Source organism: Bacillus rossius, chromosome 18, assembly GCF_032445375.1.
Source record: "Bacillus rossius redtenbacheri isolate Brsri chromosome 18, Brsri_v3, whole genome shotgun sequence".
Taxonomy (NCBI): Eukaryota; Metazoa; Arthropoda; class Insecta; order Phasmatodea; family Bacillidae; genus Bacillus; species Bacillus rossius.
The window spans coordinates 24,012,008-24,024,754 of NC_086345.1; positions in this window are offsets into that span (position 1 = coordinate 24,012,008).

The window sequence follows — 12,747 nt, forward strand, 5'->3', positions numbered from 1 at the left end:
TCTCCATGGTAGCGTTAAACGTTTAACGCAACCTAGTTGGAAGTCGCAGGGCCGCAACTAGGGGGGAGCAAGCGGGGCATACGCCCCGGGCGCTAGACTGTGGGGGCGCCGAAATCGCTTGCCTTGTAATTCCTACTACAACTGGTAACAAGTTTTTTTTTTTTAACTTGCATGCCAGGAATGTCTAATCTGATTTACAATATAACGTCTCAACATATTTAATGAACAAGTCTAGTGATTATACGGACTACTTTATGGACATAGTGGGTTCATGCATGGAAGTTACAGTAGCACAGAAACTGTTACATGTAGGCATGGAAAATGCTTAAATAGCACCATTTTTCCGTGGGAGGGCCCCCGGACCCCCCGTTTTATTGGTGTGGTATGTGAAAAAAAGAGGGGGGGGGGCGCATGAATCCATTCATGCCCCGAGTGCCACAGACACTAGTTGCGGCCCTGGGAAGTCGCATTAGAAGTATAACTTCAAAAACTGAATTAATTCGAAACCAAACACTTTATTTTTGGAAAAATTCATTTGTCCTTGATAATGTTCGCAGGCTTTCACGGCCAGTGTCTGAAGGAGCTTGGCTTCTGGGTTGTAGCCAAGCTGCTCCATTTGTCCTTAGCCAATCTTTAAATGGTTTTCGAGAACAGACCCAACTCTGATATCTTGAGCAGTTTTTTCAAGTCATATAATTTTTTTTCTGAAGCTCTGCACAACACGTGTGTAACCAGGTAGTTAAGCGCCTAATCTACAGTTATATCCATACATTTACGAAGATTCTTGGGTTAATTTTTATCTATATTCTTCGTAAATATGAGGAGAAATTTTGACGTGACAACGTCTAATAAATTTATGAACGCCGGCTGCACGCACGAAAAAGTGTCCCGTAACGCACATTGTCCCGTTACGCTCATTGTACGCTTGCGCAGCATCTATCTCTCTTCCACTCGATTGGAACAACCATCGATTTGACTTTTTCGAGGAACATTAAACTTGAAACACTCCTACTTTTCCTATCATCGTCCTATCCTTAACATAATAACGCAGATTGGAAGAAGTTAAATAGCAAACATGTATAAAAGTTATAGTTAAATATTCTTTTCGTTAAAATAATAAACATATTTGAATTAATAAGTGCAAATAAAAGTAAATTTATCAATGAAATTGTAGATTTAATTTCACTCCTTTGTATCCATACAAAATAGTGATAATTTAACAAAAATGATTCAATATTATTCATAAAAGTATGCAATCATTTCATCAATGTTTTGTTATGACGTTGTCACGTTAAACTTTCGCCGTAAACTGACTTTACAGACAACCAATTTTTTTTTTACTGTGTAGATATTGACAATTTTTGTGAATTTCTGCCTAATTCTTTTTTTTTTTTTTTTTGAGACCGTGAGGGTTTTGGTGGTGATTTTGAAAGTTCAAAATGAATTTCGAGATCATCATATTTTTCGCCGCACCACCTGAAAATAAAGATCTATAATATAGCCCATAGAGAACGGTAATGTTTTCCAGCCTCGTTTCGTGTCGATAATGAACACTGACGGGAACAGCATAAGGATTTTAGAGACCTAAACGCAGCTGGGCGGTTTTTTCAGCAAATCAGGTTTGGCTTTCGGGACCGAAATAAACCCTTGACAAGATTTTTGAATCATTAAGTGGCTGTAAGTGGAGTCAACCAGGGAAGCGAGACATGCTGTCTCGCCTGCGGCTAAATACGGCTTTAAATGGGGTGTAGGCGTGGGCGAAAACTGGTCCAACCGCCTTTAGCGTCGTTTCCGTGGTCGTCTGATATATTATCTTTGAAAGATTTGTGCAATAGGAGTGCTTGACTTGATGTAAGCTTTTGGACACACGCCATTGCTAAGCACATGTATGTCTGTAGAAGAAAACTACAAAAAACACAAAAGACAAAAAACACAAATTAAGCAAATATTTGCTGATGTCAACAGGATATAAACACGACATAATATTCCATAACAGGAATATGGTCAACAAACAAAGAAAAAACAAAGAAAAATGGACTAACAGATAGAAGAAAAAAAACACAAATGATGACAGCACAAAAATATTGAACCCAAAAAATTCAGCACAACAGTTGAAACGAAACAAAAACACGACAAAACGAAAAGACGAAACAAACACAATAGTTTTCCAAAAACAGAAGATAACGAAAAAAAAAAACCCACAAATGATGACAGCACAAAAATGTTGAACCCAAAAATTTGTGTTATTTTCTTGTGTTTCTTGTAGTTTTCTTCTACAGACATACATGTGGTTAGCAATGGCGTATGTTCAAAAGCTTGCATCAAGTCGTCTGATATAACCTAACTTTTCATATGAATGATTTATGAATAACGAGCAAATCTTTCAGTAACCCGCCAGAGACGCTTGACACACAAACCTCAGCAATCGGCAAACTCACGTGTTCCCATATGTTGCAAATACACACTTGTAATACGAATATTCGGACACGTAATTCAACGTTGACGATTCTTCGAATCTATGCCAAGCGTGATGGGGGAAAAAAAAAAATATTGGTTGTCTGTAAAGTCGGTTTACGGACGATAGTTTAACGTGACAACGTCATAACAAAACATTGATGAAATGATTGCATACTTTTATGAATAAAATTGAATCATTTTTATTTTAATCATAAAAGAATAAACACTTGAAATTATACTAGTAATCAGATGTTTAAAATGCAAGACTAATTAACCTTTATTGCCGAAATTGTTGTTGTAATAAGCAATGAAAACCACATTAACTTTTCACTTCACTTTATAAACAGTCGACGAAACAGTTCACGTGTAGATGACTTGTAATTAATTTTTAAAATTGGCGTTTAGCTATAAAGTTTAAATATAATTATGAACAAGTTTTCATATAAATAAACCGTAATCAAATATCTATCATCAATTATATGAATCACCATAATTTTTTAGTCAATTGTAACATAACCTATTATTAATGCACTCGCCGACAGCGTAACGGAAGAATGAGCGTAACGGGATACAGCATAACGGAACTATGAGCGTAACGGGACACATCGTAACGGAACAATGTGCGTAACGGGACACTTTTTCGTGCGTGTGCAGCCGGCATTCATCGATTTATTAGACGTTGTCACGTCAAAAAACCGCACCAAAATCCGTTGCGTAGTTTTAAAGATCTAACCATACATAGGGACAGACAGCGGGAAGCGACTTAGTCTTATACTACATATGTAGTGATGATGAGTAAAAGGGTGAAGTATTGGAAGGAGTGTAACTTGAGGGAGATCTGGTACAGATAGCAGCACCGTCGTATAGCTGACTGCCAGACTCCTGATTTACACGATCCTTCTCCCTGATGCCGGTTGGGGTGTAATGATGGCTTCGGTGGTTGGGAAGGTTGGCGAGAGAGGAAGGGACTACTGGGGTAATAAAGGGATCGTTCATCAAGCGACCGACCGCCAATGGCCTTTCGCAGGGTAGTCGGAGCAATCGTCTTGCCACCACCTCCCCCCCCCTTCAACCCCTCTCCCAAAAACCCCCTCCCACTGCCCACCCCAACACCAATTTTTTTTTTTTCCCCCAGCGAGAGAGCGCCGTTTTATGCGCAAACTTGCGCTTTTGTTCCTGGCTTTCATCCCGTTCTTTCAAGAAAATGTAGGTGTAATAAACCTTAAAAGACGACGTATTGGTTCCAGATGATTTTTTTTTAACGTGATGAACGTCTTATTAAATCGATGTAACGCCGGCTGCACGCACGAAAAAAGCATGACTCGTTGTCACGTTCCGCCCGAGCCCGAGCGCGCAAGAACCGGCCAACCACCGTACGAGAAAAATCTTCTAAAATATCAAACAGGTTTAAGGTGGGCTTTTTAAAAACAGCAATTTAAAAAATGTTGATTTATTTGTCCAATTTCGTAATTTCAAACTAACAATTTATTGACATTGATTTGATTTCAGTTTATTTCTAAAACTAATTGTTCGTGATTATATTTAAACAAATTATATAAATTAAATTTGTAAAAGCTGTAAATAATACTTGAAAATTAAAAAGTATGCAATTTTTCATCAGTGTTTTCTTATGATGTTATTGCGTAAAATTATCGTCCGTAAACCGACTTTACAGACAACCCCCCGTTTTTTGTCTATTAATATTGAAAATTTGTCTTCGTTTAAGAGGATTATTAGCTCTCGGAATCTCACAATTAACAAAAAATACCACTTGCAATAAATAACCGTGATAATTTTTTTTACATGGCATAGGACATAGCTTTGGCTATTGGTTGAAAACAGCACTTGTGAACTGGTGTGATTATCATTATAGCTGTAGTCGCCCGTGTGAAATGTTATTTCCTCTCAGCGCTTACGGCCTGTTAGTGAACATACCTGTATGTGTTTGCAACGAGGTATGGAGGTTCTGGGAGATATTTGTTTTGTGCATAAACGACTGAATTAAGTTTGTAAATAATTACTACAAACAACCCAAACCGTATCGAGCTCATTTAGCATTATTACGTAATATTATTTTATTATGTTATTTAAAAAAATATATATATTACAGTAGCTAGTTTTTAACCACGTCACTTGACGATAAGCTATGCGTTATAATAATTGTAATGCCAGTTTTATTTGGTATTTTTAAACTTGTGATTAACTGTTACTATTATAGTTAACCAATCATATTCCGGGGGGAGTTTCAGAATCATAAAGTTTAATTCGGCACACCAGTACGTTGGGTCGTTGGGTGTGTACCCTAAGGTTCTGAAAGTTCACTGTATACCCGGTTTTACGTTGCTGAATGTAGGTCCGCTATCTTTGTGTCACACTTCCCGTCAATCGGCTTTAGTTTTCCATTTTTACGATTGAATCATGCCCGGGGGAAAAGATGTTTGCAGATCGGAAGCGCTGTTGTCAAATCATCAGCATACGTGCTTCGAGTCTGCTCCTGGTATTCGACGTAGGCACAAAGTGATCCCGGCTCTACCAATGTTTTCGTGGGGGACGCACCACAACGCCGAACGTACAATAACGCCGAAAACCATAACGCCGAATGCCAAATTGACTACAACGCCGACAGCTAGAAAACTGCTGTGTACCACAACGCCTAAATACATTAACGCCGAAAAATGTCATTGCATGACTGCCACAAAGGTTAGGTTAGGTAAGGTTAGCACACAAATTCATTCAGTTGTTTTTTATTTTGCTCCAGTGCCCCCCCCCCCCCCCCCCACCCTCCCCGCAGCAACATTTTTCGGCGTTACTGTATGTTCGGCGTTGTGGTACACAGCAGTTTTCTAGCTGTCGGCGTTGCTGTCAATTTGGCATTCGGCGTTATTGTATTCGGCGTTATTGTACGTTCAGCGTTGTGGTATTTCGGCGTTGTGGTAACGACCCGTTTTCGTGCTTCGCTCGCGACGGGCCTAGGATAGGTTCACCTTTTGGACGGGGCTGTACCTATAGCCAGCGCTCGGAGGTAAATCGAAGGCATTTGCTTCCTGCTGCGGCCTGAGCGAACGTCTCATTAGCAGCTCTGTCCCCGCGCGAAAGGGCAGTAATACGTCTGTGAGCATCTAAGGGCGTGGCCACTTCTTCCTGTAGAAACCAGCTTCCAAAAAAAAAAAAAAATAGGTTGTCTGTAAAGTCGGTTTACGGACGATAGTTTAACGTGACAACGTCATAACAAAACATTTATGAAATGATTGCATACTTTAATGAATAACATTGAACCATTTTTATTTTAATAATAAAAGAATATATACTTGAAATTATACTAGTAATCAGATTTTTAAAATGCAAGAATAATTAAACTTTATAGCCGAAATTGTTGTTGTAATAAGCAATGAAAACCACATTAACTTTTCACTTCACTTTATAAACAGTCGACGAAACAGTTCATGTGTAGATGTAAGTTGTGTACTGCCGCTGTCTTTCTTCTCCTCGGACGCATAGGCCAATCGAGTGGAAGAGAGATATACGCGGCGCAAGCGTACAATGAGCGTAACGGGACACAGCGTAACGGAACATTATGCGTAACGGGACACTTTTTCGTGCGTGCAGCCGGCGTTCATCGATTTATAAGACGTTATCACGTCAAAAAATAGTTTGTAACGCTACAAGAAAAGATATTGCAAAATTTGTGCAACACAGGACTACATGAAATACGTTTTTTTCCCTTACTTTTGTCTCGAGATAATACTGAGTTATTGATGTTTCATTCTAACTTAATTTTTAAAATCATGGGAAATATAACAGATATTCAAAAAAATTTTACTTTCGTTTTTGTTTTATTATGCTTATTAATGTGCGCAGTTAATACTGGAAAGCTATTCAGGGAACGATTTACAGATGACTTTAACCATAGGAACTACTGGGGCAACACAGAGCATAAAATGCCCGGGTAAGGATCCGTTCCTGGAGTCATTTTAAAATTTATGCTACCGATGTTTTCTTTTTCCTTTGTTTTAGTTAGTTTAGTGAATTTGCCACGTGTTTGCCCTTATCATAATTTATGTATGTGTTGTCCTATGTTAATTATTGTGACTGTCTCTGTATTTAGGCCTAATATATGTAATTTTCCCTGTACTTTATGCAATATTTGTTTATTGTCTGCGTATTTAAGTCTATGACTGTTGCAGGCACTCAAATAATAAATAAATAAAATAAAATTTCACTCTTGGTAATATTAATTAATAAATATGTGATACCTTAGTAAAACCCTGTGGATGTAAATTAATAATTTGTTCCTTTGTATGCCACAAACATTTAGTAGTAGTTTTTTTTGCGTTATTTCCAGTTTTAATTTTAACTGTATTTATTTTTTAATGTGTTTGTGCCTGACAATTCAAATGTCCGCTTCTAGTCTTTATTTTTTTTGTGTATTCGTACAGTGCTAGTCATTTTTTTATTGTGTCTACTGGTGGGTGCTTAGTAAGTAAATAAAATACATTATAATTAGCCGTCCCTGATAATTTGTAAATAATTAATTTTACGCGTTTAAATAATTTGAAAAAAATATATCGTCTTGCCATCGATATTCTCCCTGCCTGCGGTTTTACGATGACCCCAGTTAATTAAAACGAGATCATCTTTCTTCATCTCGGATTCCACAAAAGAAGATGAGAGAGAAAAAAAATAGGAAAGGTTAAAAAGAGGGGATGGTTTGTGGGTGGGGGCGGGTTTCCTCAGTTTGTATAACGGCATAATGAGATCTCTGTGAACAAGACCATATCTCTTTCATTTTAAACTTCACTACGAACTTCTAGTTATTGTCGTTTTTGTACTCCTCTACAGACTCTATTAAGAGGGGAAATTACCTCGAATTCAGACATGAGAAATGTCTCGTCAAGTTGGTAACCAAATGTTCATACGGTATATATATATATATATATATATATATATATATATATATATATATATATATATATATATATTATACGGGCAGCCTTCTTTTCACAGACGAGAGAGCCAAACGCCCGATCGTGCATCTTCGTTTTTTTGTTCATTGTAAATAAATATGGCGGTGTTGATAAAAGGATACTAATGGTCAATTAGGTTAGGTTCGCTACATTATAAATACTTTAAAACGTTGTGGACGGTTGATTTGGTTAGGACAGCTACATTAAAGATACGGAAAAAAAAACATGAACTTCAGGGAACTTCGGGTTTTGGCTCTCTCGTCTGTGAAAAGAAGGCTGCCCATATATACACACACGCTTGCGTTCCATAGAATTTTGCCTGTTCGTATGACAGAAATTTTTTTTTCCACAGTTCGGTCAAAGAAATATATCATTATTGTTTGTCAGACAAGCAAGAGATGGTTAATCAAAAAATTAATTGAAATACTATTGGAAATCATGCCTTGTGTAGGAATATAGGAAAAATCCATTTTACAGTCAAATCTTCATGATATATGTTATTGTTAATTTTGTGTTTTCATATGCATGCGTGTTGACAGACATTTTGTCTGTGAGAGACTCAACCAACCACTAAACACAGACGATGCTATAGTGTTTTTAACACTCGCATACTCTCAAATTATTTTTCGCAGAAAATACATGGCCCTATCTTTACGGTACTGTATAAGTAGAGACCTGTAAAATTCGTGATTTCAAATCCCTTTAGGGATAGACTCCATGATCATCTATGCACTCGTGCAAATTACATCTGCTGATTGGTTACCGACTGGTAACACCTGTTGACTGGAATGATTGTGATTCGCTAATTCTTCTGTTAAAGATTTTTCATTGGCCCAGAGTCCTTCAGATAAACTGTGGCCCAATCACTGAAGCAAAATAATGTCAAAATTATTTGGACTCTATCCTATCGCGAAATGAATCCGCGAATTTTACAGGTCTCTATGTATAAGTCATAACAGGAACCGGATACAGGCTCAATGGAAGGATTAATGATCGTAGTATATTCATCCAATGGGACAATAATTGTCTTGTGTGGAGTCATTTATTGCTCTTAGTGAGAATGATTTGTTCATTTGTGTGTACATTTTGAGTTCCCAAAGTTACTGTTGAGAAGCAGCAAGCAACAAGAAACACAATTGAGAAATGGTTTTTTTAACCCGGTGAAATTTTGAATTTTGCTGAACGCTCTCTTTTTCTTCATCTGCCGTTGTTTCAAGTCGTAGAATAAAAGTATTTGGAAATTAAGTCCGTCCAACTGCTTTACGCTCACTCAGAAGTTAACTTCCTGTTTTAATGCAGTTTTTTTTTTGGAAATACGCCATTGCAGTTTTTTAGTGTTTGTCATTGAAAAATTCCGAGAAGAAAAACTTAATGAAAAGATAAAAAAAATTCACATAAAACAATACGGAATCAGCTTATGTTGGACAAACGGAACCAACGATGAAACTCCAGTGAATTTTTTTATCTTAATTTTTGTTTTCGGAATTTTTTCCATGAAAAACAGTGAAAAACTGCAACGGCGTATGTATAAAAGTAGGAAACGAATGGGAGTGTTTCAAGTTTAATGTGCCTCGAATAAGTAAAATCCATGGTTGTTTCAATCGAGTGGAAGAGATATAGATGCGGCGCAAGCGTACAATGAGCGCAACGGGACACAGCGTAACGTGTCAATGTGCGTAACGGGACACTTTTCGTGCGTGAAGCCGGCGTTCATCGATTTATTAGACGTTGTCACGTCAATAACTGCATTAATTCAAAATTCCCCGTTGCATGAATAATTTAAATAACGCTAATTTCCTGAGTTCGTGTGCAACTGTGTCGAGGGGTAACAAAACTGAATTACCACAGCTCAATTTCCCGAGGTATTTATTTGTGAAGAAAGACATGGAATAACAAAATTAAAAAATAAAATAAAAAGTACCCGACATGGTAGAGAGAAGCAAGCAGATGTACGAAAGTGAAAATGTTAAGAATGATTTAATTTTCTCGGAAATTCCCCTTGTTATCTTTCCCGGTACAAGAAGGGCCTCGCGGACTTGTTCCTCTTCTCTCTCTCTCTCTCTCTCTCTCTCTCCCGCTCCCCAAACACCAAAAAGCAAGAGGAAGAGAAAAGTTTCTCCTGGAAGCATGAGTAATAAGAAGTTTCCGTCCGACGAGGGGAGATCTTTAATTCCCGAGAAATAACGTCGCTGCAACGTTGCCGCTTCGTTGCAGAAACTTTTCCCCACCACGCGACGTTGCCGCGACGTTGCAAGGACGCGTATCTCCGCCGGCCACGAGCGCCGTAAGCGTAAGGTCGTTTGTCAAAAATTCCCCCCGTCGCGTCGGGCACCGCTGCGAGCGAGATAGCGGCTCGGAGCCAGTCGATTCATCGCCGCGTAGAAGCGAGGCAAGAGATTTTCGGGAACGTAGCGAAAATTCGCACCCGCACGGCAATAAACCATTTTGAAAATTTAAAAATAAATATTTCACATCTCAGTTTATAACATTCAATACAACGCATTTCCCAGAACTAGGACCGCGCGAACAGTAGTTTTTTTTTTCTAAGCGAAACGAATATCCAAATCGATTTTTTTTAATATTCCAAAAGTAGAATCGATTTTTTAGTATTCGAGAAGTAGAAACGAGTTTTTAAAATAATTCGAGAAGTCGAATCTAATATGTTTTAAATATTCGAGAAGTCGAATCTAATTTTTTTTTTTAAATATTCGAGAAGTCAAATCGAATTTCAAATATTGTTCTCGGCGAAGCTGTAGTACGCTTACCTTATAAAATACAAATTTTGAGTAATAAAATCGTTTAACTTGTTGTAATGTTTGAACTGATTGAGAGATTAGAGAATTGGGCCTTGCGTATTACGTGATTTAATAAAAAAAATTATAACAAACCATGCACAGCACGAAAGTAGGTTTTTTTACCTCTATGCCCTCCCCCATTTTCACACTTCGGGTCAAAGTCATGAAATTAATTGTACACATTGTCATCGGGATTACATACACTAGCAAAGTTTCAAATATATAAGACAATTAGAAGTAGGTTAAAATATACTTACAAGTTTTGATTACATATTTAGTTAGTTACAAGTGAAGCTAATAGAAGCGGGTTAAAAAGACAACCTTTAACTATTATCTGGAAATTATTACTTTTTTTGTCTAATGAAGAAGTACAATAATAATGTGTTCAATTTTTGTAAATAAATTCCTATTACTGGCGAAAAAAAACCTGAAAATAATTTAATTTGAATCAAAAAGAAAACTTGCTCTACTTAAAAAGTTACCATTTTGTAACGAAAGCCTTTCACGCAGCACTCATCCAGAATACAGTAGAATAACAACTGAAAAATGCTAGTCCAAACATAAAATTTTTACGAGAGTTTTACTTTAGAATTTCCATCTAAATTAAATGATCGTTAACAATCGTCACTAAGTTTTTCACATTTTTCTGGAGAACCGGTTATTGTTCGATATATACGTATGTGGGTAAATAAACAAACAAATAAATAAAACGATCACAACTACTATAGAGGACCAATAATACTAAATATAAAATAATTTTTTTTAACGGATTCGTCTAAGGCACCTCTCCAAAGAATCTTGAGAATTTTGTTTTTAAAAACTCTTGTCTCTGATGTGATTTCACAAAGTACAGCGTGTTGCAACTTCAGCCTTCACAAACTGCGAACGCAACCCAGCACCACACAATAGTGTTACAGGTTGCCTGGCCTCAACTTGTAAGGCGAAACGAGTGTAAACCATCGGCGATGCAAATATAGATCGTATAGGCTTCTGGTTTGATGCTTCGACCATGTAAATTTAATGATGTTACTCTCTGACGTTTCGGCATGCCTTGTTGCAGCCATCTTAAATATCGCTTTTCAACTGAAGGCCTCTTGATTTTGTATGATGTCCCAGGTTCAATGGTATATTATAACAGTTTAATTTAGACTACTTAAAACAAATCAAACATTAAGATGAATGTAAACTAACCTAATTTTTCTTACAAATGTCAAAATATGTGCACATTTAGTTATACGGCACACATCCAACCTTAAGTCTAATTCTTCCCACACATTGGTTAACAAGTCCGGAGTAATGGAAGCAATATACTCTTCTAATCTTTGTATCATCTTTGGAAAATCATTAGGTAGGGACGGATCGTACACACGATATGTTATAAAGCTCAAATTGTAAAAAAAAAAAATTGTTGTCTGTACATTCGGTTTACGGACGATAGTTTAACGTGACAACGTCATAACAAAACATTGATGAAATGATTGCATACTTTCATGAATAAAATTGAATAATTTTTATTGAATTATCACTATTTTGTATGGATACAAAGGAGTGAAATGAAATCTAAAATTTAATTGATAAATTTACTTTTATTTGCACTCATTAATTCAAATATGTTTATTACTTTAACGAAGAGATTATTTTAACTATAACTTTTATACATGTTTGCTATTCAACTTCTTCCAATCTGTGTTATTCTGTTAAGGATAGGACGATGATAGGAAAAGTAGGAAACGAATGGGAGTGTTTCAAGTTTAATGTGCCTCGAAAAAGTCAAATCGATGATTGTTCCAATCGAGTGGAAGATAGATAGATAGATGCGGCGCAACCGTACAATGAGCGTAACGGGACACAGCGTAACCGGACAATGTGCGTTACGGGACACTTTTTCGTGCGTGCAGCCGGCGTTCATCGATTTATAAGACGTTGTCACGTCAAAAATAAATTCCAGATATTACTTAATCTGTACCCATCTTCTCTGATGATGCTTCTGTTATTTGATGTTAAACATCTTAAGTTATTGGTATAAGGCAATTGGCAGGAGTAATTTCGCAAACGAAACGGAAGTCGCATGGAACGGAAATGTGTAACCACGCTGCTGCCATCTGTAGCACATGGCGCGAATCTAAGTTCACAAAGCCAAAGCGAAACCTTATGATATTAAATGTTTAATGCATTTTTAACGAGACAGGCAGTAATGTTAATAAGATTCCTCATCGGAAATCAGGTTAAAACCGGGGTTTAGTACTTTTTTTCAAATATTTTTTTTTCAAACTTTTATCTGAGCCGTTTAAATATTAAGTTTAAAAATTCGCTCTGAAAATGGAATGATTTGATAGTTGACGTAGCTGCTCTGATAGCGAATTCGCGTCCATAATTTTGGTTGAAAACACGTATATTTATCATGCTCGACCTTATTTTAAAGAATTCTAGGTTTAATTTCATGTCCAAGTTTCGTAGTATAAGTGTAGACTTGCAACGTGAAAAAAAAAAAAACACGAATTTGCTCGTTTCCTAATTTAGATGTTATGCAC